The following is a 17,333-nucleotide window of genomic DNA, read 5'->3' as shown; positions in this document are numbered from 1 at the left end:
CCTCATAGGTAAAGACCCTGTCACTAGGCACCTGATGATGAGTCCCTTCCCCAGGAACCTAAGTCCAGTCAAGGGACAGTGAGCTCCTTGTTTTTTTTCCTCTCCATGTGTCTTTTCATAATGGATCAAGCACTTTGTTGTGGACATCCAGAACTAGCTGTTCACATGACTGTCAACAACAAAAATGGTTGATCCACTATGAGAAGGTGCTATATATAAGACTGAGTTTATAGCACCCCTTCCTGGAATGCCAACTTACCGTGGAGGAGGGGTTTGAGTGTCCCAATGATTCTAGGAACTATGCTGTCAGGAGCTTTCCACCCCTACTAGGGTCACCCAAGGCAGACAGGTCCTAGGTGAGGGACCAGACAAGTGCAGCCCAAAGACCCCTATGATGAGACAAAGAAATGGACTTGATGTTCCCTCGCCCGGACGTGGGTCACCGGGGCCCCACTCTGGAGCCAGGCCTGGAGGAGGGACACGTGGGCGAGCGCCTGGTGGCCAGGCTTTTACCCATGGAGCTCGATTAGGAGACATGGGTCCTCCTTCCTATGGGCTCACCACCTGTGGGAGGGGCCAAAGGGGTCGGGTGCAATGTGAGATGGGTGGTGGCCGAGGGCGGGGACACTGGCAGTCTGATCCTCGGCTACAGAAGCTGGCTATTGGAATGTGGAATGTCACTTCACTGGTGGGGAAGGAGCCTGAGCTGGTGTGTGAGGTTGAGAGGTTCTAGCTAGAAATAGTCGGACTCACGTCTACGCATGGCTCTGGCTCTGGAACCAGTTTCCTTGAGAGGGGTTGGACAATCTTCCACTCTGGAGTTGCCCCTGGTGAGAAACGCCGAGCAGGAGTGGGCATACTTATTGCCCCCCATCTTGGTGCCTGTGTGCTGGGGTTCACCCTGGTGAATGAGAGGGTGGCCTCCCTCCACCTATGTGTGGGAGGATGGGTTCCGACTGTCGTTTGTGCTTGTGCACCAAACGGCAGTTTAGATTATCCACCCTTTTTGGAGTGCTTGGAGGGGATACTGGAAATTGCACCTCCTGGGGACTCCCTTGTTCTGTTGGGGGACTTCAATGCTCACGTGGGCAATGACAGTGAGACCTGGAGGGGTGTGGTTGGGAGGAACGGCCCCCTTAATCTGAACCCAAGTGGTGGTCTGTTGTTGGACTTCTGTGATCATCATGGATTGTCAATAACGAACAGCATGTTCAAGCATAAGGGTGTCCATATGTGCTCTTGGCACCAGGACACCCTAGGCCGCGGTTCGATGATCGACTTTGTCATCGTCTCATCTGATCTGCGGCCACATGTCTTGGACACTCGGGTGAAGAGAGGGGTGGAGCTGTCCACTGATCACTACCTGGTGGTGAGTTGGCTCCAATGGTAGGGGAGGATGCCGGTCAGACCTGGCAGACCCAAACGTCTTGTGAGGGTTTGCTGGGAACATCTGGCAGAGTCTCCTATGCGACGGAGCTTTAACTCCCATCTCTGGGAGAACTTTGAACATGTTCTAGGGGAGGTAGGGGACATTGAGTCCGAGTGGGTCATGTCATGGGTATTGTTGAGGCGGCTTACCAGAGCTGCGGTCGCAAGGTTGTCCGTGACTGTCGCGGCAGCAACCCTCGAACACGGTGGTGGACACCGTTGGTGAGGGATGCTGTCAGGCTAAAGAAAGAGTCCTATTGGGTCTTTTTTTTGCCTGTGGGACCCCGGAAGCAGCTGATGGGTACCGGCAGTCCAAGCGACATGCGGCTCGGGTGGTCGCTGAGGCAAAAACTCAGGCATGGGAGGAGTTCAGAGAGGCCATGGAGAATGACTTCCGCACGGCATTGAGGCGATTCTGGTCCACTATCCGGCATCTCGGGGGGGGGGGAACGTACACCACCAGCACTGTTTATAGTGGGAGTGGTGTGCTGCTGACCTCAACTCGGGATGTCGTGGGTCGGTGGGTGGGCAGAATACTTTGAAGACCTCCTCAATCCCACTGGCACGTCTTCCACTGAGGAAGCGGAGCCTGGGGTCTCTGGATCGGACCCTCCAATCTCTGGTGCTGAGGTCACCGAGGTAGTTAAAAAGCTCCTCGGTGGCAGGGCCCCAGGGGTGGATGAGATTCGCCCAGAGTTGTGTAAGGCTCTGGATGTTGTAGGGTTGTGTTGGCTTACACGACTCTGAAATATTGCTTGGACATCAGGGGAAGTTCCCCTGGATTGGCAGACCGGGGTGGTGGTCCCACAATTCAAAAAGGGGGACTGTAGCATGTTTTCCAACTACAGGGGGATCACGCTCTTAAGCCTCCCTGGTAAGGTCTATTTGGGGGTTCTGGAAAGGAGAGTTCGTCGGATAGTCGAACCTCGGATTCAGGAGGAGCAGTGCAGTTTTCGTCCTAGTCATGGAACACTGGACCAGCTCTACACTCTCAGCAGGGTCCTAGAGTTTGTGTGGGAGTTTGCCCAACTGGTCTGCGTGTGCTTTGTGGACTTGGAGAAGGCGTTCGACTGCGTCCCTCGTGGAACCCTGTGGGGGGTACTCTGGGAGTATGGGGTACTGGGCCCTTTGATATGGGCTGTTAGGTCCCTGTATGACCAGTGTCAGAGCCTGGTCCGCTTTGCCGGCAGTAAGTCGGGCTTGTTCCCAGTGAGAGTTGGTCTCCGCCAAGGTTGCCCTTTGTCACCGATCCCGTTCATAACTTTTATGGACAGAATTTCTAGGCGTAGCCAAGGTTTTGAGGGGATCCGTTTTGTTGGCCTTAGGATTGTGTCTCTGCTTTTTGCAGATGATGTGGTCCTATTGGCTTCATCAGATTGTGATCTACAGCTTTCGCTGGAGCGTTTCGCAGCCGAGTGCGACGCGGCCGGAATGAAGATCAGTTCCTCCAAATCTGAGGCCATGGTCTTGATCCGGAAAAGAGTAGAGTGCCCTCTCCGGGTCAGGGAGGAGGTCCTGCCCCAAGTGGAGGAGTTCAAGTATCTCCGGGTCTTGTTCACAAATGAGGGAAAAATGGAGCGTGAGATCGATAGGCGGATAGGTGCAGCATCTGCAGTGAAGCGGGCGCTGTACAGGTCTGTCGTAGTGAAGAGAGAGCTGAGTCAAAAGGCGAAGCTCTCAATTTACCGATTGATCTATGTTCCTACCCTCATCTATGGTCATGAGCTTTGGGTTGTGACCGAATGAACAAGATCTCGGATACAAGTGGCCGAAATGAGTTTTCTCCGCAGGGTGACTGGGCTCTCCCTTAGAGTTAGGGTGAGAAGCTCGATCATCCAGGAGGGACTCAGAGTAGAGCCACTGCTTCTCCACGTCGAGAGGAGCCAGTTGAGGTGGCTCAGGCATCTGGTTAGGATGCCTCCTGGCCGCCTCCCTGGTGAGGTGTTCTGGACACTTCCCACCGGGAGGAGGCCCAGAGGAAGACCCAGGACACGATGGAGGGACTATGTTTCTCGGCTGGCCTGGGAACGCCTCGGGATTCTCCCAGAGGAGCTGGACCAAGTGGCTGGGGAGAGAGAAGTCTAGGCCTCCCTACTTAGGCTGTTACCCCTGTAGATGAACAGATGCTGGGATATATTCATCATTTAACGCGAGTTCCTCATTTTTCTGGACTGAATAAAACGTGCACTGAATTTAAGGAAATGCAAAGTGAGACGTCATTTAAATTTGACCCATCAAAATGAATGCGGTCATTTATTTACAGAATCAAATTTAACATCAAACATTTACATTAATTTGGCAAATTATGAAAATAACAACAAAGCAATCAATCAGGAAAAATCATACGGCCATGATTTTTCCGTTGCTGCACCAACAGACATTTATAACTGTACAACTATGATCTTTTACCCACATGAATGTGGGTAAGCACTTTACACAGACATTTCTAAATATCTGGGAGAATTTCTACTTGATAGAAAAGTTTAAGATGAAAGATGAAGTTTAAAGGGGAGAAAGATGGTGTTTGAGGTAGAGTGTTGAACAGAACGGCACTCTCCGGGCTTTCTTCAGCTTTTCCTCACAGTACACTTAGGTGGTGAAAACGACTCTTTTACCTGGAGATGTCTCAGGCGAGATTCCGTTTAACGCACCCTTTCAGCGTCTCCGTAGGATGCTGTTACTCGTCCGGAGTAGCTGCGAGGTTCTGTCAGCCACAGCTCACCTCAGTGGAAAATGTTATAATCCCATGGAACTCGGAAGAGCTTCGTTGTCATGTCAGGAACTCCAACAGCACTCCATCAGAACTCCAGAACTCTAGAAGTCTGACAACTCTCCAACTCTGAGTACTTGTGTGTCTCTCCGTGTCCCTGTGAGTCCGTGTAGACCAGGAAGTACTGACATTTTAAAGACTCTTTCCCGGTTCACTTTTTGGGATTTTTCATTGGTCAGAAACGACCAGAAGGGGTGTGTTTTTGTGACGTAAGAGGTTAGAGACAGCGAGAATTGTTATGAGACAGCTCAGAAATGTTCTCACAGACCGAGAGGGTTCTGTTTTGGCGTGCCTTAAGAAACAGGTGCAAAACATCTCTATTTACGTCTGAGAGGATTCTAAAACATGACAGTTTTAACATAACAACTTGTTTTTCGTTTGACTGTAACCTTGTAAACGCACACACTTGCTCATTCAAAAGCAGAAATCAGAAAAATGCATAATTACTCTGCACAGCTTTTAACATGAGAATAAAATCATTACTCAGTTAATAAAATTGATTAGTTCACTGCAACATCTAAAATGGTTTGAACTAAGACACTTTGATTATCAACATTTGTAAGATAGTAATGATAATAAAAAGAGAGTGTTCTTTTCACTTGAATCTTCAAGAGAGAAAGTCTCAGGATGGGTGAACCTGTATCTATGTATCAAATACATGAAATGACAGCTTCTGTCCCACAAGGTTCTAAAGGTCAAGAGTTTTGACCTTAGACTGGGTTCCGACGTAGGCTTAGTCCACTACACCCCCGCGACCCAACCTCGGATAAGCGGAAGAAAATGGATGGATGGATAGTGTTTATTGCGGCTCCTCAGACTGACAGTCTTTTGGATAAAAGTTGACATGTTTCATCAAGAAGAATCCATCCAGAGGAACTGACTATTGTTAGATTTTTCTACCAAGATTGTTGAGCATGCCTCAGGATATTTAACAGGGTAGCTTCAGTGTGGGACAGATGAGAATAAATGTGAGACTTTTGTAGAGTTTAATAGTGGATGTGAGAGAGTTTGATATTGACATTCAATATTTCCCCTAGGTCACTTGTCTTGGCAGGGCACTCATATCATCACTAATTTTTATCAACGGGGGCTGGGAGACAGAGACATGTGTGTGTTGCGTTCTAAGTTGGTGAAGGAACTTTTGGTAGGCAGGGCACTCAATTTTGTTGACAGGGAGGGACGCTCTCCTTGGACAACAGTAGGGAAACATTGACTGACAGTAAATGTGAGAGAGTTTGTTGCTGAATGTGAGAGTTTAAGTTTGATAGTAAATGTGAAGGAGTTTAATAGTGAATGCAAAATACTTTCATAGTAAATTAAAGAAACTTTGAGGATGAATGTGAAAGCAATAATTAATTATGTCCTTAAAGACCTCTTAAAACAGCACCTTCTTTGTTTATATAACAAATGTTGGCAGTAGGTAGAAATACTGTTCAAACGTGTATAATGTATTGCTGAATGGATGTTCAAACATATATCAACTCAGCATCTATAACAACTCTTTAATGAAACCAGGGTGATGAGTTACAACAACATTCAATTTCCATCTGAGCTTAATAAAGTATTTTTGAATTTTTTACAGCTCTGTGCTTTGATCCTATTTGTGTACATGAAGAAAGTAAGTTTCCTTGTGTGATGAAAACTAATGGGCATGTAATTACCGTCTATAATTTCTTATTCCTTACTCAAACTTTTTGACAACACCATACTGTTTGTATTAGATTTATTAGCCATTACTTGGCTTATTATATTTCAGCATAAGCACATCTGTGATTACTGTGAAGATTGGTAAATGGACTGTACTTATATAGCACCTTTCTATCTTATTCCAAGATACTCAAAGCGCTTTACACTACAATCTGTGTCCTCATTTACCCATTCATACAGCACTCTACTAGATCTCTACAAAGCCAATTGAACAAATAATTCTAAAGAGACTAATCAGTGCTTTAGAAACATTCATGCACTGATGGGACACACATCAGAGGCTATGAGGGGTTCAGTGTCTTGCCCAGGGACACTTCAGCATGTAACTGCTGGTGGGTTCGAACCCCCAACTCTCGCATTGGAGGACGACTGCTCTAACCACTCAGCCACAGCCACAGATTGTAAAATGGCGGAGTCGAGCCAAGATGGCGACGAGAACGGATATGCATTAATGTGAGAGCCGCATCTATCTGCACAACTAATTCAAGAAAGACGTTAATTGTCACCAACAATCACGGAGACAACAAAGAAGACCGTGAGTAATCTCCCCAGCTGAAGATTTAAACTCTCGCTCTTCAAATAAGCAACAAAACAGAGTTGTCCTACTCCCGACAGACTAGCTTAGCTGAAAGTTACGTAGCACAAAAGCTAACGTGTACAATGGCTAAGTCGAAGAATACTACCTTAGCTCAGCTAGAAGTTATGGAGTCTGAGACACCAAAAGAAAAAAGAACTGCTAGAGAACTCCACTCTTACGCTTGCAGCCTGACACCCGACTCGCCAGCTAAGCAGAAGGTGAAGAAAGCTAAAGGTGAGCTGCCAACGCAACACGTGGAGCCGACGCTATCGGAGCTACAGAACACCATAATTGAGAAGATTAATGAGAGGGCAGATCAGACGGACAAGGCAGTCCAGCATAACAGTACCCAAATTGAGGAATTAAAAAAGTCATTGGAATTCTGCTTCCAAGAAATAGCAGATCTGAAGAAACAAAATAACACGCTGCAGGAGCAATGTAAAGTCCTGGATCAGAAAGTTTCCGACCTGGAACTCAAACTCAATAACGCAGATCGACACAGCCGACAGCTTAACCTCAAACTGTATGGTGTTCCTGAAGACAATAAAGACAACAACACAAAAAAAACTGTCCAAGAAATATGTCAAGCAATTCTACCAGAGAGCGAAGTGGGGTCAGTGCTTTCAGCAATGGACGTCGTACATCGCATCGGCGGTCTTCGACAACGAGATGGGACAACCAAACCTCTTCCACGACCGGTGTTCATCAGATTCCAGACCAGGACGGCCAGAGACGTGCTATGGAAAGGATCCAAGAACAGCAGCTACCTCAAAAACAAAAAGCTAAGCTTTAAAGAAGATCTGACCGCTGCAGAAAAAGAAATCCGAGGCAAGCTGTGGCCCGCGGTGGAGGAAGCCAGGAAAGCGGGTCGCAAAGCATATTTTGTTGGAACTCGAGCTTATATTGAAGGGAAAGAAATTAAGATATGAGAAGGGAAAAATATATTTCAATATACCTTTGGTGAGTTAAGACCTCCACTCTAACCTGAGATGGAGAAGGTGACAATCATTCTATCTTAGTGCAGATAATGCAATTAATAAGCAGATACTTGTTAGCTTAAACAGCTGAGTTACAGGTCTGCTGTTGTTCAGGGTGTTATTGTTTGTTTGTGTTTGTTTATGTCTATTTCTGTTTTTTCTGTAAATGCCAGGGGTATTAGGAACCAACTTAAAAGGAAAGCTTTATTTCTATACTGCCTTAACAAAAGTGCTGATTTTTATTTGTTACAGGAGACCCATGCTTCAGAAGATGATGTAAGTTTTGGAGGAGTCAGTGGGGTCGACAAATATGGTTTTCTTTTGGTAGTAATAAATCAGCAGGTGTTGCTATCCTGCAAGGAAAATTTAAAGGGAACATTTTAAAATTTGAAACAGATACTGAAGGCCGTTGGATTACGCTTTTAACTGAAACTAATCAGTCACTTTTTTTAATCATCAACATATATGGTTACAATAACAAACAAGACAACAAGCAGTTATTTTTGACCTTAGAAGCCAAAATTGAACAAACATTACTCTCATTTCCTACTGCTAAAATTATATGGGGAGGAGATTTTAACAATGTGATGAATGATAATCTGGACAGATTGCCCTCAAAGAATCAAACAACAACTGAATTACATCATATCTGTGACAGATTAGGACTTATTGATATTTGGAGATCTAAAAATTTGGATAAAACTTCCTACACATGGAACAACAAAGACAGAACTCAACAGTCACGCATAGATTTTTGGCTTATTTCCTCAGATTTAGAAGACAACGTGACCGATGCCTCTATTGAACCAACAATACTGACAGATCACAAAGCTATCACAATTAAAATAGATGCAAACACTGACAGACATGGTCACAATAAAGACTACTGGAAATTAAATAACTCCTTATTAAAAAATGAAGAATTTAAAACTGAAGTAATTAAACTTATTAATAAATATTGGACTCAAGCAAATTTAACAAAATACTTTTGTAAAAACTGGGAACTATTTAAATTTGAAATTAGAAAAATGGCAATTAGAATAGGCAAAAAACTTGCCCAAAAGAAAAAAGAAAAAGAATCCCAAATAATAGATGCAATTTTAAGAATATCAGAAAAAACAGATATATCTGAAGAGGACTCCAAAGAACTTTCAACACTACAACTAGAACTGGATCAGCTCTATGAGGACAAAGCCAGAGGAGCTTTTGTGAGGTCCAGAAAAAAATGGTTAGAACAAGGAGAAAAGTGCTCCAAATATTTTTTCAACCTGGAGAAGAGAAACTTTGAACAATCATTTATTGGAAAGCTTAAAATTAACAATGTGATTTGTGATAATGAGCAAGTTATTTCAAACTTTGTTTCAAACTTTTATCAAAACTTATACTCAGAAAATTTAGAAGATGAAGAAAGAATGGACGCATTTCTAAGAGAATATGAAATGGATACCATCAAGATTGATGATGACTTTAAAAGAGATTGTGATAAAGAAATTAATCTAAAGGAAGTTCAGGACTCTATATGCTCTCTTAAGGATAATAAATCCCCTGGCAACGATGGCATAAGTAGTGAATTCTATAAACAGTTTGCAGGAGAACTGGCCCCTTTTTTAAAAAATATGTTTGAAGAGTCAATACTGAGAGGTGAATTAGCCCCAACTCTCCAGCAAGGATTGATTAAGCTCATCCCTAAACCCAAAAAAGATCATTTGAGTATTGAAAACTGGAGACCAATTAGTCTTTTAAACAATGACGCTAAAATATACGCAGTTATCTTTGCCAAGCGACTGAAATTAGGTTTAAATGATATTATTAGTGAAGAACAATCTGGATTTATGCCTGGAAGAAACATTAGCAACAATATTCGTCTAATATTGGACATGATTGACTACAATGATTTTATTCCTGATGAAAGCTTTATTCTGTTTATCGACTTCTACAAAGCGTTTGATACCATGTCATAAATTTATGTTCAAGTCTATTAAACATTTTGGATTTGGAGATTTTTTTTCCAAAGCTATTAATACCCTGTACCAGGGCTGTAACAGCTCGGTCAAGCTGGCACATGGGACAACGAGAAGGTTTAATATCAATCGAGGTATCAGACAAGGATGCCCTCTAAGCCCATTCTTATTTCTTCTGGTTACACAAATTATGTCTATACATGTAAAAAAAGGTCAATTCCAAGGCATCTTAACTCTAGATAGACACTTCACGTTATCACAGCTGGCTGATGATACTGCGTTATTTATCGCTAATGTAAATGAAGTGAGGAATGCAGTTGATTGTATCCAGGAATTCTCTTCAGTATCAGGTCTAAAAATGAATCTTAATAAATCTGTTCTGTTCCCACTAAAAGACTGCACACTTTCTGAAATTAATGATATTCCTGTCAAAGAGCAATTTACATACTTAGGAGTGAATATTGAAAAGAATCAAAATTTGCGTAGCAGCTCAAACTTTGGCCCTATTATACAACAAATAACAACAAAATTTAACATGTGGCTAATGAGGGACCTGTCATTAAATGGTAGGGTACTATTGTCAAAAGCTGAAGGAATATCTAGATCTGTATATACTTCCTTATCATTAGAGATGCCAAAAGATGTATGCAAAAAATTAGATAAAACATTATTTGACTTTATATGGAAACATAAATGCCATTACTTAAAAAAAGATATTCTCTGTAATAATAAAACATTTGGAGGTCTAGATGTCCTAAGTTTTGAAATGCTAAATAATTCCTTTAAAATTAAATGGTTAACTAACTTATTAAAAGGAAAAGATACGCTTTGGAACACTTTCCCCAACCATATTTTTAATCGGATAGGAGGAATCCAATTTTTATTAAAATGTGATTATAAAATTGAAAAATTACCTATTAAGTTATCGAGATTTCACCAACAAGCTCTCCTGTCTTGGAAACTTGCCTACAAACACAACTTCTCCCCAACTACATATTGCATTTGGAACAATGGGAATATTTTATATAAGAACAAGTCGCTTTACTACAAAAATTGGATGGAAAATGGAATTATGCTCGTACAACAACTATTAAATGATAATGGAACCTTTATGACATACACTGAATTTCTGACTAGACTTAAAATTCCTGTAACACCTAAAGAGTATGCTGTAGTTTTTGATGCTCTACCAAAATCTATGAGGCAGCTCTTCAAAGGAACAAAATTGAACAATTTGCCTAGAGACCAACTTAGAAGCCCCGTAATGCTGGATGGAATTGATGTAACAAAAAAAAACATGCTCCAACAAACTCATAAGAACTTGTCTGCAGAAGATCACTCTGCCTCCTGGTAGATTTTTCTGGTCTTCCATATTTGAAGGAGTTAACTGGAAGCAGATGTGGTTAAATGGGGAAAAATTTTGCATAACAAACAAAGTTAAAGAGGTTTCATATAAAATTATTCATAATGTATATCCTGTTAAAAAAACACTGGAAAGATTTAAACTTGACATTGACTATTCTTGTACATTCTGTGAACTACACATAGAAACGATTTCTCATTTATTCTATCAATGTGTTCATACAATCTCATTCTGGAGAGATGTGCAGCAATTCATACAGCAAAAAACTGGACAAATAATTCAGCTTACAGAGAAAGACATTATACTATGCTTTGAAGACAAAGGCACGAATAAAGACTTATTGCACTTCACCCAACTTCTACTTCTCCTGGGAAAGTTTCACATTCACAAGAAAAAATGGTCCAACTCCAAACCAAACATAACCCATTTCAGCAAAGAACTTCTTCAATACATCACCTCAATTAATGGACTGGAAAACCAAAAGGCAATGAAAACCATCTCAACTCTGGAAAAGCTTAATGTGAATTTAAACTCTGTATAAATTGTAAATATAATTTCATGGTTTTTTATGTTTTGTACTTGAATATTATCTTTTTTACACTAATATCTATACCCCTGGCAAACAGATGTTTGTAATGTTTGATTAAAATCTTTAATAAAAAAAAAAAAAAAATAAAATAAAAAAAATAAAATAAAATAAAAAAGATTGTAAAATGGAAGGTACAGAAGTAGCCAAATTGTGATTTGTGTCTTAAAGCTGAGATGACTCATGACAAAATCACAGCAACTCCTACACACAGTTGTCCAGGATGGTACAGTTATAATAGAACATTACAAACATAACAAAAGGCCCAACATAATATATCCCTACATTGTGTTTGCCATGTGTTCTGCCATGTTCAATATTTTCTGAGTCATTTATTTTGGAACATACTGATGATGTCTTTTTGCTAGATTATGTGATTATCATTACAAAGCCTTGAGACTTGAAATGGATTTTATATCAAAATAGCCAATATCTCATTTCTGTTATCTTAAATAATGTATCAGCTGTCACATCTTACTGTAATGAGTGAGACTTTATCTGCTTTCCTTTGAACACAGGAACAGAGCAATGGGAAGTCAATAAGTCTGGCTCTGTGTGTATATCCTTCTGCATCCATTCTAAGTACACTGGGAAGTTCAGAACCATTTTACACATTTACATAAACTTTGTACGAGACTGGCTATCATGTGAATCCCTCAGTGATACTTGCAAAAAAAGTACAATCATTTGAATAAATTTTATTCCAATCTCAATTGATTTAGATTAAGGAATACATCACCTACAGTCATTTGCTTGATGTGTAGGAATGTGTTTCACTTTATAGCTACTTAACTGTTATAAATTATTATATTGTTTCAAAATGAAAAGAAAATGGTTTCTAAGATTTATTGGTAAAAACAAAGTTTAAAAAAAAGGCAAGTGCTTAATTGCTGAATTATTTTGGATAATGTTGCCTTAATGTGTTATAAAAATATATTTTAAATCTCATTAAAAGTTAACTTGTTACCTTGTATTTGTACATTGTAATGTAATGACATAATGAGACAGTAATCAGCAGTTACTACTTGAGTAGGTTATGATCAAAGTACTTTATTACTTTTACTTAAGTAATTTTTTGGATTCCTATTTGCTACTTTTAACTTAACTAATATTTGGTTGAAGCAACAATACATTTTCTTTAGCAACCTTTTAAAATATTTACAACTATTTAATGAATGTCTAAATACTGACATCATACTTGGATTTTATATTGAGTTGAGGCCATCAAGCCACCCACTAATCCAATGTGCATGCTTCAGTCTCTGTAGTTTACAGATTTGACAGACTTTACAACAGAAGTTAAGCTTAAACCCAAAAGATTTTTGCACAACTAAATATTAAAAACAATATTGAACCAGTATATTGAACCAGTGACCTTACAATCACAGGTTCACCTACTCTAATCTCTGCACCACCACTCTTGCTGCTGATAATGACATGAAAATCAGATAATTTGTCTGGTAATACTTTGCATCCTAGTTAGGCCACACTGCATTTAGTTTTAATTTTTGCATAAATGTGTTGTGTATTTCTTATTTTAAATGGTTTGCATTCACACCCTTATTATGGAAGGGCCCATGCATATGATAGGAATATTATGCTTTCTATGTCAGGACACTGATGATAAGAAAAATGTCATAACACTTAATGGGTGTTTTGTTTGTTTCTTTCTTTGAGTTTTACCAAAACACAGTGCTCCTAGGGAAAAATATTGGATCACAGGCTTAAGAACAAAATATATTTATGTATTTCAGGTGACGGAAAAAAAATGTGCATTTACCTTTGATTTTGATACACATATTACATTTTCTGAGCAATATAAAAAAACATACAATTTTTACTGCTTCACTTCCAAAAATGGCTGATATTGTTTGTGTTTGCATGTGTTCATAAAATAATAATAATAAAAATAAAAAAAAAATAAAACCTCAGCCAATAGACAAACACATCTGTCCATTTCCACGGCAACCTGGGACTTATCTGTTTTCCTTTCCTGTCTGCTAAGTTGTTTCTGAGATTCAAGAAGGGCAAAAGTCATTCTAAGCTTGCTGAGTACCACTGAAAACAACTAATTCATCAAACTTTTTTTTTCACTCCGTCAAGTAACATTGTGGATCCATGGACACACACAGGCACTAACAGGCACTTCCTGCTTGCTCTCGATGAAGATGTTTGGACAGTTTTTGTCCTGTTGAGCTCACTGAATTGTCAAAAATAATAACCTCATCCAAACCATCCACATGCCTGCTAGATCCCATCCCAACCAGATTGTTTAAAGAGGTATTGCCCCTAATTAATGTCCACATTTTGGATCTACTTAATTTTCTTTAATGGATGATTATGTGGGCAGCATGGTGGCGCAACTGGTAGAGCTGCTGCCTCTCAGCGAGCAGGTCCTTGGTTCAAACCCCGGTCCAGGGGCCTTTCTGGGTGGAGTTTGCATGTTCTCTCTGTGCATGCGTGGGTTTTCTCCGGGTACTCCGGTTTCCTCCCACAGACCAAAAACATGCATGTTAGGCTGATTGGTAACTCTAAATTGTCCCAAGGTGTGACTGAGAGTGTGAATGGTTGTTTGTGTCGTTTGTCTCTATGTGGCCCTGTGATGGACTTGCGACCCGTCCAGGGTGTACCCCGCCCCTCGCACAGTGATTGCTGGACATGGGCACCAGCGACCCCCGTGACCCAAAATGGAATAAGCGGGTAAAGATAATGGATGGATGGATGATTATGTACCACAGTGCTTTAAGGTTGCTGTAATTAAACCTTTACATAAGAAGTCTGACCTTGATTCAGAAATTCTGGCCAACTATAGACCTATATCTAATCTAACTTTCATCTCAAAAATTCTAGAGAAAATAGTTGCAGGTCAGTTGCGTGAACATCTACAAAAATATAATCTGTTTGAAGAGTTTCAGTCAGGGTTTAGAGCTTATCATAGCACAGAAACGGCACTAGTAAAAGTAACTAATTATATTCTCATGGCCTCAGACAATGGACTTGTGTCTATACTGGTCCTGTTAGACCTCAGTGCTGCATTTGATACAGTTGATCACAATATTTTACTACAGAGGTTTGAATATGATATTGGGATTACAGGAACAGCTCTAAAAGGGTTTAAATCATATCTATCTGATGGATTCCAGTTTGTAAATGTAAATCATAAATCTTCTTCATACACCAAAGTTAGTCATGGAGTTCCTCAGGGCTCAGTGCTTGGGCTAATACTCTTTACTTTATATATGCTTCCATTAGGTAAAGTTATTAAACAGCATGGGATAAATTTTCATTGTTATGCTGATGACACACAATTATATTTGTCCATTAAACCCAATGAATCCAATCAGCTACTTAGACTACAAGCATGTCTTAAAGATATAAAAACCTGGATGACCCTTAATTTTCTCCTGTTGAACACGGATAAGACTGATGTTTTGGTTTTTGGACATGAGCATCTTAGAAATAAATTTTTCAGTCTTTCTCCCTCCTTAGATGGCATTAATCTGGCCTCCAGCTCTAATGTTAAAAATTTTGGTGTTATTTTTGATCAGGACATGTCTTTTATCCCCCACATTAAAAATGTTACTTCTTCCACCTGCATAATATCACTAAAATTATAAACATCTTATCTAAAAATGATGCAGAAAAACTGGTCCATGCATTTGTCACGTCTAGACTGGACTTTTGCAATGGTTTATTATCTGGGTGTCCAAATACTTCTTTAAAACGTCTTCAGTTGATCCAAAATGCTGCTTCCAGAGTCTTAACTGGAGTTAGTAGGAGAGATCATATTTCTCCAGTTTTAGCTTCTCTCCATTGGCTCCCTGTCAAATCCAGAATAGAATTCAAAATCTTACTTCTAACCTACAAAGCTCTCAACAACCTGGCTTCATCTTATATTACAGATCTTATTGTTCCATATTTTCCTAACAGAGCACTTCGATCTCAGTCTCCAGATTTACTTGTGGTTCCTATAATTTACAAAAACAGAATGGGAGGCAGAGCTTTCAGTTATCAGGCTCCTCTCTTGTGGAACCAACTTCCAATCTCTGTCCGTGAGGCTGACACATTATGCTGTTTTAAAACTAGGCTTAAGACTTTCCTTTTTGCTAAATCCTATAGTTGGGGTCAGCTTGGGTTTCCTGAGCTGTTCCTTAGTTATGCTGCTATAGGCTTAGACTGCTGGAGGACAAACTGACCACCATTTTCACTCTGCTACTGTCTTTACTTACTCTGCTCAACCTGTTTTGTATTTGTAATTATTATTTTTTCTATCCTTAACGTGTGTGTGTTTTTTTTTTTTGTCTTTCAGATACACCTGAACCTACCATTCTGTTTGTTTGTCTCTCCTTCCTGTCCTCTCAACCAGCTGGTCAAAGCCTCGTAGCCTCACCATAACCCCCAGGCGGGGGTTATGGTGAGGCTACGAGCTAACGCCAAAGCCGGTAAACTCCCCATGCCGTCTCTCTTTCTGTCGAATGTCCGCTCGTTGGACAACAAGATGGATTTACTTCGTCTGAGAGCGGGCGCCTCAGAAGAGATGAAGAAGTGTGCAGTGCTTTGCCTCACGTAAACGTGGATTACAAGCGAAACGCCGGACACAGTCTTCCAGCTGGATGACAGACTTTTTTTTTCGAGCGGATTGCTGCAGCGAGCTAACGGGGAAATCACGGGGAGGCGGAGTATGCATTTACGTGAGTAAAAGTTGGTGCACGAACTGTACTGTTGTAAATAGCTCATGCTCGAAGGCTTTGGAGCAAATAACAGTGAAATGTCGGCCACATTATCTACCCGAGAGTTCACAGCGACTTTTATCACAGTTGTTTACATTCCTCCGGACGCTAATGCTAATGAATCACTACAGGAGCTTCATGATATCATCAGCTCGCTGCAGAGCAAACACCCCGAAGCTCTTTACATTGTAGCCGGAGACTTTAACCACGTGAATCTAAAGGACTGTCTCCCAAGCTTTAATCAACATGTGACGATTCCAACACGTGGAGACCACACGCTGGACCATGTTTACACAAACGTAAAAGATGCATACAAAGCCGAACCCCGCCCCCACCTAGGACTGTCAGACCACATCTCAATCTTCCTGGCTCCTGCTTACATGCCCCCGCTGAGACGCTCCAGACCGGTACAAAAGAAAGTTAAATGCTGGATCCAGGACAGTGGCCCCATACTGAGAGATTGTTTTGATCGAACAGACTGGCAGGTTTTCAGAGAAGCTGCTGAAAATGGAGGTTCGCTTGATCTTGACCAATACACATCCTCAGTTCTGGGTTACATTAGTACATGTACTGACACCGTCTCCACTATAAGAAATGTTAAAAGCTACCCAAACAGAAAACCTTGGCTGAATGCAGAGGTGCGTACCCTGCTGGAAGCCAGGAATACTGCCTTCAGGTCTGGAAACTCAGAGGAGCTGAGTAGGACAAGAAAAGAGCTGGTTGCTGGCATTAAGAGGGCCAAGGCCACATATGGAAAGAGGATTGAGGGTCAATTCATCTCACAAGACCCTCGGAGCATGTGGAGGGGCATTAAGTGCATAACAGATTATAAAGGAAGGAGTGAACAATGCCCCAAAGACCCATCTCTGCCTGATGCCCTCAACAAGTTCTATGCACGCTTTGAAGATCCGAACAGACCACCTAGCACCAGACTCAACTCACCACCGGACGAAGAGCATCTCAGCGTGACCTCAGCAGAAATAAGGAGTACCTTCAGGAGGATTAATCCGCACAAGGCAACTGGCCCAGACAACATCCCTGGAAAAGTGTTGAAGGAATGTGCTGATCAGCTCTGTGAGGTGCTGGCAGACATCTTTAACACCTCACTTACCCTGGAGACAGTTCCCACCTGCCTGAAGACTGCCACCATCATCCCAGTCCCAAAAAGCTCTACAGTGACTGGTCTGAATGACTATCGGCCAGTGGCCCTCACCCCGATAGTCGCTAAATGCTT

Source organism: Nematolebias whitei, chromosome 7 (genome assembly GCF_014905685.2).
Source record: "Nematolebias whitei isolate Nwh7 chromosome 7, NemWhi1, whole genome shotgun sequence".
In the NCBI taxonomy this organism is placed as follows: Eukaryota; Metazoa; Chordata; class Actinopteri; order Cyprinodontiformes; family Rivulidae; genus Nematolebias; species Nematolebias whitei.
Note: the sequence above shows the minus strand (reverse complement) of the source record.